This window comes from Cyanistes caeruleus, chromosome 31 (genome assembly GCF_971803275.1).
Source record: "Cyanistes caeruleus chromosome 31, bCyaCae1.hap1.1, whole genome shotgun sequence".
In the NCBI taxonomy this organism is placed as follows: Eukaryota; Metazoa; Chordata; class Aves; order Passeriformes; family Paridae; genus Cyanistes; species Cyanistes caeruleus.
Genome location: NC_141731.1, coordinates 3,430,094 through 3,442,121, shown reverse-complemented (window position 1 = coordinate 3,442,121; position 12,028 = coordinate 3,430,094). Strand labels below are relative to the sequence as shown.

The 12,028-nt window shown below is 55.6% G+C and overlaps 3 protein-coding genes and 1 pseudogene across 3 annotated transcripts in view; 1 reads left to right on the top strand and 3 right to left on the bottom strand.

The window, feature by feature from the left end:
- The window catches only part of LOC147648733 (uncharacterized), a 394,698-nt gene that overhangs the window by 157,135 nt on the left and 225,535 nt on the right, over window positions 1–12,028 (bottom strand). The window lies entirely within an intron of this gene.
- The window catches only part of LOC147648734 (uncharacterized), a 288,691-nt gene that overhangs the window by 72,602 nt on the left and 204,061 nt on the right, over window positions 1–12,028 (bottom strand). The window lies entirely within an intron of this gene.
- LOC147648735 (serine/threonine-protein kinase PAK 3-like) overlaps window positions 1–12,028 on the top strand; it is a 249,724-nt gene that overhangs the window by 130,058 nt on the left and 107,638 nt on the right. The gene's annotated exons all lie outside the window — the stretch shown is intronic.
- LOC147648743 (uncharacterized) lies at window positions 2,122–3,843 on the bottom strand (annotated as a pseudogene).

Here is a 12,028-nt window from a genome sequence, read left to right as displayed (position 1 = left end):
TGCCTCCCCTCAGCCAATCAGAGCGCGTCTCTCTGATGACTCATCAGTTGCCGGGCAGATCCACAGAGCCGAGAGCCCCGCGCTGGACTCGGCCTGCGAGCACCGCGCACTTCATTCCCAGTCCCTCCCAGTGCCACCACAGTCCCTCCCAGTGCCACCACAGTCCCGCCCAGTGCCACCACAGTCCCTCCCAGTGCCACCACAGTCCCTCCTAGTGCCACCACAGTCCCGCCCAGTGCCACCACAGTCCTGCCCAGTGCCACCACTGTCCCGCCCTGAGGCCCCAGAGTCCCTCCCACTCCTTTTCAGCCCATTCCCAGTCTATTCCGAGTTCATTCCCACTTCACTCCCAGACCTCCACACTCTCTTCCAGTGTCCCAGTACCCACTCTCATCTCTCTCAGCGTCACCCCAGTCCCTGCCAGTCCATTCCCACTCCCTCTCAATGCCACGCCACTCGTCTCCCATCTCTCCCAGTTCCTTCCCATCTGATCCCACTCTGTTCCCACTCACTCCCAGTGCCCATCCCAGCGTGTCCATCTCGCTGGTGCCCTCCAGCTCCCAGCCCGGCCCCGGCCGCCTGCTCTGCTCCCTGATGGATTTCTCCCCTGCCCACATCCAGCTGAGCTGCTCCCAGGGCCAGCAGCAGCTCTCGGGCCACGTGCTGGCCACTGCCGTGCTCCCCAGCGGGGACTGGAGCCAGCAGCTCCTGGTGCTGCTGGAAACCGCCCCCGGCAATGCGGGCTCAGCTCCAGCTGCCAGGTGGAGCACGGCAGCCTGGAGCACCCCTTGAGCCGGCACTGGGGCACGGCCCGGCCCCCACAGCGCCGGGGGCAGCGGGGGAGGCACTGGGGGGCCCAGAGGGGGATTGGGGTGTGCTGGGAGGAACTGGGAGGGAGTTTGAGATAGACTGGTTTAAACTGGGGAAGGGATTGAGGTGCTTAAGATGGCTGGGAAGGGGTTTGAAGGATGCTGGGTTAGGGTAGGATGGGGTTCTGGGGGTCCTGGTGGACACTGGGAGGGAGTTTGGGGTGCTGGGTGTCACTGGGAGGGATTTGAGTGAGCCTGGAGGAGCTGGAAGGAGATTGGGGATGGGAAAGCAGGGATTGGGATGAGGTTGGTTGTGCTGGGAAGAGACTGGGAGGAGTCTTGATGAGTCCTGGTGGGGCTGGGAAGGGACTGGGAGAGGGTTTGGGGGTCCTGGGGCAGTGGGGGGAAATTAGGGGGGGGGCTGTGGGATCCTGAGAGGAACAGGAGGGGCTCTGCTGGGTCCTGGGGAGGCTGGGAAGAGACTGGCAGTGATTTACCAAAATAGCGATATTGATCCAGTATCAACATCAATCTGTTAATGGACAAAAAACCTCTCCAACAGTTTAAAGTTACACAGTGGATGTTTAATCACAGCACTGGGCGAGGGCAGGAGTCACCCCTTAATACGCACTGCAAGTTGACAAAAGATTCCAGTGTGAATTTATTTACAAAAGTCTTAAATATCCAAAATACTAATACATATTAATACTAATGCATATGCATAATGCTATCACGTCCCATGTGCCACTTCGGATTAGAATTCATGGTAATGATTTTAATGTCATTACGCCTGCATGGTTGGCTCCCTAATTTGAGGAGGGGGTCGTTTTGGTGTGGAGGGTTCATCAGGAGATGAAGGAAAACCGCTCTTCCTCACTCTCACCTTTCTACCTTTACAGTGGTTGACATTACAAATGACATTTGGTACAACTCCAGTTTCCTCCCTTGTGACTTTGAAATGGGTTTCCAGATGTAAGGTCTGTGATCTTCCTGAACCCGTTTATCAGTTTCTCTTTTCTCATTATAAGCACATCTAAACGTACAATGACAAGTAATTTTTTACCTGAGATTCATTATCTCAAATCCTGCTTCTCACTTCATCATTAACTCTAACTAGTTCGGGCAAGGCCTATCTCTAGCTAAGATCTCCACTTTTTCTAAAATACCTAATTTTTTAAAATTAGTGACTCTGAAAGAGGTTTCAGAGCGTCCTGGCTGGGCTGGAAGGGACTGGGAGGGTGCTTGGAGGGGATTGAAGTGTCTGTGAGAAGTTTTGGGGGTCCTGATTTCTGCAGACCTCCCAGGGATGCCGTCAAACACTGCCCACAGCAAGATGCTGACGGGGATTGGAGTCTCCGTGTTGGGCTTCGTCTTCCTGGCACTGGGGCTCGGCTTCTGCCTGCACAGGAAGGTGAAAAAGGGTCCTAGGGGTGGTGTCCTCACCCCCCCAAGAGCGTGGGTGCTCCCCTCGGGCCCCCCAAGCCCAGTGTCACCCCCTTTTCTCTGCCCACACGGCTCCTGAGGCAAAAGGTTCTCAAGGATTGAAAGTCAACAATTCCCATTGTCATTCTGTATCCAGTTGGATTTTAATTCCCTTGCTTTTATCCAGGTGCCCACAGGGAGCCAGGAAGATGTGGAGCCTCCCAGCCAGGTGTCTTCCCAACACGGATCACCAGGACCACGGATCACCAGGGCTCTGCCCAACGGGGGTCACTGGGGATCATCCAACGCCCATCCTCCCATGGGGGATGGAGCTGGAGCAGCGCACGAAGCTCTTCCTGCACTCGGGGCACTCGCAGGGCTTCCCTTACTGGTGCCTCCGTTGGTGTTGGGTCAAGTTAGAGCTCCTGGAGAAGCTCTTCCCACACAGGGGACACTCATAGGGCCTCTCCGCAGTGTGGATGCGCCGGTGGGTGGTGAGGGTGGAGTTGTGCTTGAAGCCCTTCCCGCACTCGGGGCAGCGGAAGGGCCTCTCCTCTGTGTGAATCCGCTCATGTCTGATGAGAGTGGAGCTGGTCTGAAACCTCTTCCCACACTGGGGACACTCGTAGGGCCTCTCCCCAGTGTGGATGAGCTGGTGTGCCCTCAGGTTGGAGCTCCACCCAAAGCTCTTCCCACATTCCAAGCAGGTGTAGGGTCGTTCCCCTGTGTGGATCACCTGGTGTCTCATCAGGTCAGAGATACTTCTGAAGCTCTTCCCACATTTCCCACACTCATAGGGCCGTTCCCCAGTGTGGATCCTCTGGTGTTTCATCAGGTTGGAGCCCCGGTTGAAGCTCTTCCCACATTCCCCACACTCATAGGGCTTTTCCCCAGTGTGGATCACCTGGTGCCGGACCCGGTCAGAGCTCTTTCTGAAGCCTTTTCCACATTCCAAGCACTTGTGGGGCTTCTCCCCCAGCTCTGAGCTCCGGCTGGATCTCTGGCCGTGTTCCTGGCACTGGGGGGATCTTTCCTCCTCGGAGCTCCCTGGACTGGGTTTGCAGCCCATCCTCATGCGGGATCTCTGGGGCTTTTTCTCCTCCTCTTCCATCTGGACACAGTTTGGGAATGAAAATTCCAGATTAGGAGAAAGAAAGAGAGGAGAGCGCTTTGGGCTGGGGGTTCCTCCTTGCCCAAGGTCATCTCAGAAAGTCACTGGGCATCTTGTGTCTGTAACAAACCAAAATACCAAGATTCAGCCCAGACATCCTCCAAATATCAAAACAAAGATGACAAACTAGCCAAACACCAAATTCAGGCAAAACTCCCTGCAGAAGAGAAAGATTCAGCCCCTGCAAAAAGACAAAGCACCAACATTTAGCCCAATAAAGCTCAGAAACACCAAGGTTCAGCCCTGTGAAAACTGCGGATCCCGCTCCTCAATCACCTGCTGACTGTGGGCAGGGCAACACTCCTGGAACTGCATATATAGGGAGGGAGGAACCTTGTGCTGCTTCCTCTTCCTGCTCTTCCTCCTCCTGTGGCCCTTCTCTTCCTCACACTCCTCTTCCTCCTATGCCTGCACAATCCCACCTTCTCCTCCCACGTGCATCCTTTGACCATTTTGTTCCTCAACCTTGCTTCTCCTTCCCTTCTCCTGCTGCCCCCAGGCCCAGCACCCACTGCCGCCTCCCTCTTCCCCCCCAGTCCCACAGCATCCCACCGCAGGGGCACGGATGCAGCTGGGCCAGCTCGGCCTGGGGCAGCGCTGGGCTCTCGGCCGCTTCCGCCCGCACTCGCTCCCCACTGCAGCCGCTCCCGCCACCACAGCGCGGGGGGGCCCGGCCTTGGCGCTCCCCCCTCCCACCTCCCCAAATTCCCCTCCAGGGGGGCGCCAAGGCCCGGGGGGGAGGGGCGCAGCTGGGCTCCAGCTGGGGAACGCTGGCAGCTGCGGCTCTGCCTGGACACTGATGAGTCATCAGCGCCGCGCGCTCTGATTGGCTCAGCCCTGCCTGAGCCCTGCGCCTGCACCAAGGGGGGACACCCTGCTCCAGGGGGGATGGCCCCAAAACGGGGCAACCCCAGCAAAGGAACAACAACAAAGCCTCTTTACAAACTCATCCCCTCAACCTCATTGCACATAGGGCCAGGGACGTGGACATAAGGAAGTGACAGGAGGAGCCATCAGCTGCACAAAATGTTATTAATTGATGACACAGACTGCTGCTCAGCCAAGGTCCTGCTAAATTCATCAACTTCCAGAAGAACAACAAAGACTTAACACAGCCATCAATATCGTTAGCTATACAAAAGTGGGGTGCATATTAAGGGGGTATGTAGGAGGTGCACTGGGAAGTCTGTGCCTCTCCAGGACTTCAGCCAGTGGGGAAAGGGAGAGGGAGATGTGGCCAAGAAAATTAGGATGAAAAGGAGGCTGTGTCTGCCAACAATTGGAGAGACCCCATGGGAAATGTCCCAGGGCCTCTCCCTTTTTTTCTGAATGAAATTACTTTTACAGGACTCCTCTGCCTTCCTTTTGGACAGAAACCTCTGGGGATGTCAATTTTTCCACACACCTTGGGGCTCCTCCGCAATTCCTTCCACCGTCCGGGCCGGCGGGCAGTGAGTGCAGCTGAAGGGGCCTCACCCAGTTTGGGGGATCGGCTCCCTCGGCTGGCGGCGGCACCGGGCATTGATTGGGTACCCGAGAGTGAGCAGGAGACAGACGAGTGACGGATCAGGGCGGCTCTCAAGAGTCGGCAGGGAGAGAGCACTGAAAATCTCAGCAGTGACTACAGTGGCATCTTCGGGGAGTGAACATGGCAGGGCACCCAGGGAGGGGACAAAAGGGAAAGCCACAATGGGGTCCCAGCAAAAGGGATGAGGATCCCAAAATATCTCTCAAGGGTCCCATGGGAGCATGTGGAGGTCGTTTGCTCATTCTCCCAGAGGGAATTAAGGACATGGACACCCAGGGGGGCAAGAAGGGAAGTCCAGAAGGGATTTAGACAACAGGGGATGGATGGTGTTGGTGTACTGGGAAGGGATTGGCTGAAGGGGAGTGTGCAGGAATGTGCTTAAGGCAAGAAGCAGCAGGAGGAATCCATGGGGTAAGAAAAAGGATAATGGAAAAGAGGAGGAAGAAAGAAATACTGAGGATTGGAAGGATTTTCAGAAGGGTCTCATCCTCCAAATTTGCTTGCTTACTCAGATCCTTTGTATCCCAGTTTTGGAGGACAGGAAAACAAGGAGGTGAGGATTTCAGGGGGTTTCTCTGAGCTGGGAGCGGCAGGAGCGGGCGCAGAGCTGCGGCACCGGGAGCACGGGCTGGGGGCCTGTGGGGAGCTGTGGGGCCGGGCCGGGGCTGTGGGGCAGCCGGGGCTCAGCGCCGGGCGCTGCCTGAGCCCAGCACCCCCCGGGCAGGGCCGGCAGTGGCCCCCGGCCCCCAGGAGGCTGCGGGACGCCCCGGCCGCTGCCCGGCCCCGTGGAGCTGCCGGCCCTGCCCGCCGGGGGGGCCGCCTTTGGACACTGCGGCAGGACAGGGACCGGCTCTGGGATACGGGCTGGGGAGGGGAGCCTCAGCACAGCCAGCACGAGGAAGGAACAACTCAAAAATGGCGATTAGACCTGCAAGGATCCACATGATCTTTTAAGCATTTCCTGCTGGGTCCCTGGAGAAAGGAAGGATTTCGCAGAAAGCTCAGCAGCTGCCACAGGATGAGCACCCACAGGCACTGAGGGGGGCTGCAGCAGCGACAGAAGAAGCCCCTGCAGCACTTGCTCACAAAGGCTCAGCAGCTGAATGCAGCAAGGGATGAGCAAAAGGCCAAGCTGAAGGCAAAGGCCATGGCACAGCTCCTACAGCCCCTGAGGGATCAAGCCCAGGGCCCAAGGGGGCCCCAGCACCCAGGGGACACCCTCGGCCACAAGCACCTGGCACAGGCATTGCCCTCCTGGCCAGGGCACAGCCCACCCAAACAGCCCCTGGCAAGGAATCAGCCTTCCAGCTGCAGGGCACAAGGACACTGCAAGCACAGACAGCAGCACCCTCAGCACCAGCAAGTCCAGCCCTTGATGGACACGCATTCTTAGCGGTGGCACAGCTCCCATTCCACCAGGGACCCACCACACTGCAGCCCTTGGGAACATCCAGGGTGGGGCTGGATCCAGAGGAGACCTTTCCTGATGGACACAGGGGCCTCTCCATCCACTCAGAATCTTACACCTAAAGGTGTTAGGGAATATTTAAATTATTAAGGCACTAAGTGGGAAACATGAGCCGGAGTGCTTTATTCAGCCACTATTAGCAGATGTGGGGGATGGGTTTGAAATGCAGGAATTTTTATTTGCTCACAATAGTGATTTTAATTTATTGGGAAGGGACTTGATGGCTAAATTGGGAATACAAATTAATATTGCATAAGGTGATACAGAGGCTGGTTCTGTTGTACCTCTGTGTCAAATGTCTGGCAGAGCCACGGCTGAAGTGAACCCACAAGTGTGGGCAGACCCAGGGAAATTGGCAAAATTAGATATGGAGCCTCTCCAAATTTCCCTGAAGCAACCAGGACAAGAGGTGTCCAAAAGCAATCCCCTGTTCCAAGAGAGGGAAGGAAGGGCTCACAGCCTGTCTGGGAGTCCTGCTCAAGGCACGGCTTGGGGAGCCAGGGATGGCTCCCTAGAATGCTCCTATCCTCCCAAACAAGAAATCCAATGGAATCCACAGAATGCTGCAGGACCCAAGAAGAAGAAATGAGATGATGAAACCGAGGCACCCCACACTCTCAGATCCTTACACCAGCTTCAACCAGGTGCCCTCCTCACACTGCTGCCATTCACAACTTGATGCAAAAGATGCTTTCTGGGGATCTGCCCACTTCCAGAGGATGCAAACACAATTCTGCCTTGGGCTGGCAACAAGAGCTAGAAGGGAAAATGCTCAAGACATGGACGGTCCTTCTGCAGGGATGCACGGAAGCACCGGCCTGATTGGGGCAAGCCTTGCAGGAAATATCAAAGGAATTGACCTCACCCCCAGGGACTGGCTTAATGCAGGATGTGGATGACTTGATCCAGTCAGGAGGACAAGGAAAAGAAGTAGAGGAAGCCTCTGTGAAATAACCAAAAAAATAACGAACCAGACAGCTCCAGCTCCTGACCTTCCCCCCAACCAGTCCATTCAGATGAGGAACACAGTATTTCACCATGGGATGGGATCAGATTACCTTTTAGCAGAAAAAGGAGAGGTTTGGGAAAAGTTAAGTTTAAAAAAGTTTAAAAGTTAAATCTGCTCGTGGCAAATGGATGGCAATGGAAAAGTAGTAAAACAGATAACAAAGGAAATAAAAAAGCAGCTCATGTACCAGCCCAAATGTGGAAAGGATGGGAATGGGACAGAGTTTTGTGCTTCCCTCACAGACCATGGATTTAACAAATGCTGTTTCTCCTCTCATGTGCTACAGCAACTCTCATCTTTTTACCATGCACCACACCTTGCTGAGTGCAGCTCATTCAGCAGCTGAGCAAGGGGATGCAGGTGGCAGCCAGGCCTCCTGAGCCACAAACGGCTACAAAAGGACAGAGAATGAGGGCACTGAGAGCAATCCCAAAAACAAAGAACACCCAGGAAGAAAAAACAGAGGCAATGAGTGAATCTGCTTGGAGATGGGGCCAGGGACTTGTACATAAGGAAGCAATGGGAGAAATCACCAGTTTCAGAAAATGTTACTAATTGACAAGGACTGCTGCTCAGACCAAGTCCCGAAACATTCCTGAACTTCCAAAAGAACAAACACTTCACAGAGCTAGGAATATCGGGTTGTTATAAACGCATATCATATTATTGGCTTTTCACAAGTATTATAATGAATATTATATGTATAACATTAGAAAATTTAGCTGTAATAATATAGTCTTCTTTATTTCTGTTATTAATGAAACTTAGAAATAGTGGCATAATACATGTATGTCAAGCTAGGACATAGCATTAAAACAAAAACTACTTTTGTTTGTGTAACCCAAAGACTGAAAAAGATAGCTGGAGACCTTCTTTTCTTTTATAAACTATCTTATCCAGATGAAAACAGCAGTGACCAGAACTGGGGGGGGGGGGGGAGGAATTTATTGCATTTCTGGTATCAGGGAATGTAAATCTCAATGGCGCCAAGAGGATTGATCCATTGAGAAGGGGGCAAGAGAAAACTAAACAGAAGAACACCAAAGATCCTAAGAACGATGTATGAATATGTAGGAGAATTTATGGATATGTAGTAGGATTCTGTTCTTAATGGACAATCCTTTGTTAATAAGGTGTGCTCTCTTGGCTGAATGCAGAGACACCCGGCCGTATCTGTATACATTATTTTTTTCTCCTAATTATTTTTTTATTAAACTTTTAAATTCGATAAAAATTATGTGAACTTCGTTTTTCACAGGATGTTATACAAAAAGGATATGCAGCAGGCGGATCGGGAAGGCTGAACCTTCCAAGCCCCTCGGCCAGTGCTGGGCAAAGGGACAGGGACATGCGGCCGGGAAAATCAGGACAAAAACGAGCCCGCGTCCTCCAACACCTGGAGAGAGCGCACGGCAAATGCCCCATGGCCTCTCCCTTTGGGCAGCAATAAAGTCACTTGCACACCGCTCCTCTGGCTCCTTGGGCCACACAAACCTCTGGCGCCGGGAATTTTCCCGCCCGGCCCCGGGCACAGCGCAGCCACCTCCGGCCTCCCGACACGAAGCGGGACGAGCCAGCGCTGCTCCGCCACCGCCTCCTGCCGAGGCCCCAGCGGCAAGGAGACCGCGGGCAGCCGCTCCCGCAGCGCCCTCAGCCCAGGGCCAACACGGGCCGGCCACGGCACAAGCCACCCGCCACAGCCCCCTGCCGCCCCCTCCCGGGCCCGCAGCGAGCCCCGAGCCCCCGCAGAACCGAGCGCGGCTCCCACCTGCGATGGCCGGGGCCGCCTCCGAGCTCCGCCGCCGCCTCACCGGGCTCCGGCCGCTGCTGCCGCCGCTGCCGGGCCCGCACAGACGCTCCGGCAATGGCGGCTCTCCTGCCCCACGGCCGCCCTGGGAGCGCCAGCGGGGCCGGGCTTGTGCCCTCTCTGCCCAATCAGCGCGCGCCAGAGCCACGAGTGACGGCAGCAGCAGCCAATGGCAGCCAGCGGCGGGCTCTGCACACGGCACAGCCCCGCCCCGCGCTCTCAGGGCCCGCCCCGGGCTGCGTGAGGGGAAAGGCGGGGATGAGGAACAGCCCTGGAACGGGCCGGGCCCGAGCCGCCATTGAGCTCCCAACACAAACAAAGTTCTCCGCACCTCCCGGCTCACCTTGCCCAGCCCTGGCTGCTGGGTGCCTCCGGCTCAGCGGGAAACTCTGGAGCCTCATGCACGTCTAATTAGGAGCATCAGTGCATCGCTTTGATTTCCCCCAAAAAAGGGGACCCGCCCTCCAAACCCCTTCAGCTGAGTGGAGGAGAGATTTCTTGCAGAAAACTCCCAAAAATACCAAAACCAAAGCGAAGTGAGCCAGGACCCCCCAGCAGCGCCTCTCTGCCGTCCCAGCTGAAGCCCTCGCTGGCTGCTCCAGGCTGGAGCGTCACACTGGGAGCACTGGGAAGGGGCCCCGGCTCGGGGCGCAGCCCCCGGGGCAGCCCCACGGCCCCCACGGCAGCTCCAAGGCTCCGCCAGCCGGGATGGAACGTGGGACGGGGAGCAGGGGAAGGGACGGGGATACCGGCGCCGAGGAAACACGAGGGACACCGGGGGCACTTCACGAGCATTTAACGCAAAAGATAAAATCATAAGGGAGACAAAAGCAACAGCACCTGTAGCACCATAGCACAGGGCCACACAAGGACATGTCCCACTGCTGTGGGGTGATGCTGGCCCGAGTCCAGGCACCCACCACAGCTGCTCTCTCACTGCCCTCCACAGCCACACAGGGAGAGAAAATTTAACCAAGGGTTCATGAGTTAAGGACCCGGGACCTTTCCTCATTAAACACAGTCATGGGCAAAACAGGAAATATGAATTGAATTTATTGCCAATAAGCTCAGAGCAGGAGAATAAGAAGACCCTTAAAAGCACCTTCCTTCCACCCCTCCCTCCTACCAACTCTGCATCCTAACCTGGCAGTGCAGGGATACAGGGAATGGAGCCATGGTCAGTTCATCTCCCAGGGCTTTTCCTGCTGTTCAAGGACAGGAGTTGTTCCCCTGCTGCACTCTGGGATCTCTCCCACCAGAGAGGTCTCCAGGAACTTCTCCAACCTGAGTCCATTCCATGGGAGCAGCCCCCTCACAGTGCTGCAGCGTGGGTCACTCTGACACGGGGTCAGACCTTCCAGGACAGGCGGCTCCAGCAGGGACCCCTCTGTCCACAGGTGTCCCCTGGGGTCACAGCCTCATCTCAGGCATTCCCCTGCTCGGGCATGGGCTTCTCCAGGGGCTGTGGGGGGATCTCTGCATTCTGGTGAATCTTCAGGGGCAGTCAATCTGCAATTCCCATTGTTGCTCTGTGTTCTGATGGATATTCCTGCCCCTGTGTTCATCCAGGTGCCCACAGGGAGTCAGGAAGATCTGTCTGGTCAAGGTTGAGCTCTGTGAGAAGCTCTTCCCACACTGGGGACACTCATAGGGCCTCTCCCCAGTGTGGATGTGTCGGTGCCTGATGAGGGTGCAGTTTTGTGAAGCCCTTCCCGCAGTCAGGGCAGCGTTAGGGCCTCTCCTCTGTGTGAATCCACTGATGTTTGATGAGACCTGAGCTCCTTGGAAATCTCTTCCCACACTCAGGATGCACTGGTGTGCTCCGAGGTTGCATCTCCAGCTGAAGCCCTTTCCACACTCCCCACACGTGTAGGGCTTTTCCCCTGTGTGGATCTTCTGGTGACAAATCAGATTGGACATCTCAATGAAGCTCTTACCACATTCCCCACACTCACTGGGGCATTCTCCTGTGTGGATGTTCTGGTGCCAGATCAGGTGGGAGCTGCAATTGAAGCTCTTCCCACATTCCAAGCACTTTCCAGGCTTTTCCCCTGTGTGGATCCTATGGTGGTTAATCAGGACAGAGATCTTCCTGAACCTCTTCCCACACTCCCCACACTCCTAGGGGCTCTCCCCAGTGTGAATCACCTGGTGCCAGATCAGATGGGACCTGTTCTTGAAGCCCTTCCCACACTCCCCAGACTCACAGAGCCATTTCCCAGGGTGGATCCTTTGGTGTTCCCTCAGCTTGAAACTCCAGCTGAAGCCCTTCCCACATTCCAAGCATTTGTGGGGCTTCTCCCTGCCATGAGCTCTCTCCCCCAGCTCTGAGCTCCGGCAGGATCTCCAGATGCCTTCCTGGCACAGGGGGGATCTTTCCTCCTTGCAGCTCCCTGGGCTGAGTTTGCAGCCCCTCCTCATGCAGGATCTCCAGAGCTTTTTCTCTTTCTCCATCTGGCCATGGCTTGGAAATGACAAATCCTGGTTTGGGAGTAACCAAAGTGGGAGTGCCTTGGAGCAGAAGCTCCTCCTACCCAAGTCTATGCCTAGAGCTAAGCAGGAGTCTTGTGTCCATGATAATCTCCAAAATATCAAGATTCAGCCTGAAAAAAACTCCCCCGGGAGTTCCCCATCTCTTGTCTTTACACTTTTAGGCTTCCAGAGGTTTCAGTTCCCTGGGATGATGGGGGTCCAAGGGCTCCAGGGGTTCCCCCTCCTCTGGGGTCCCCCTTAGCGATGATCCAGGGGCTTTTGGGGGTCCATGGGCTCCCTTCTCCCCTGATCTCTGCTTTGAGATCCCAGGGATCCCAGGAG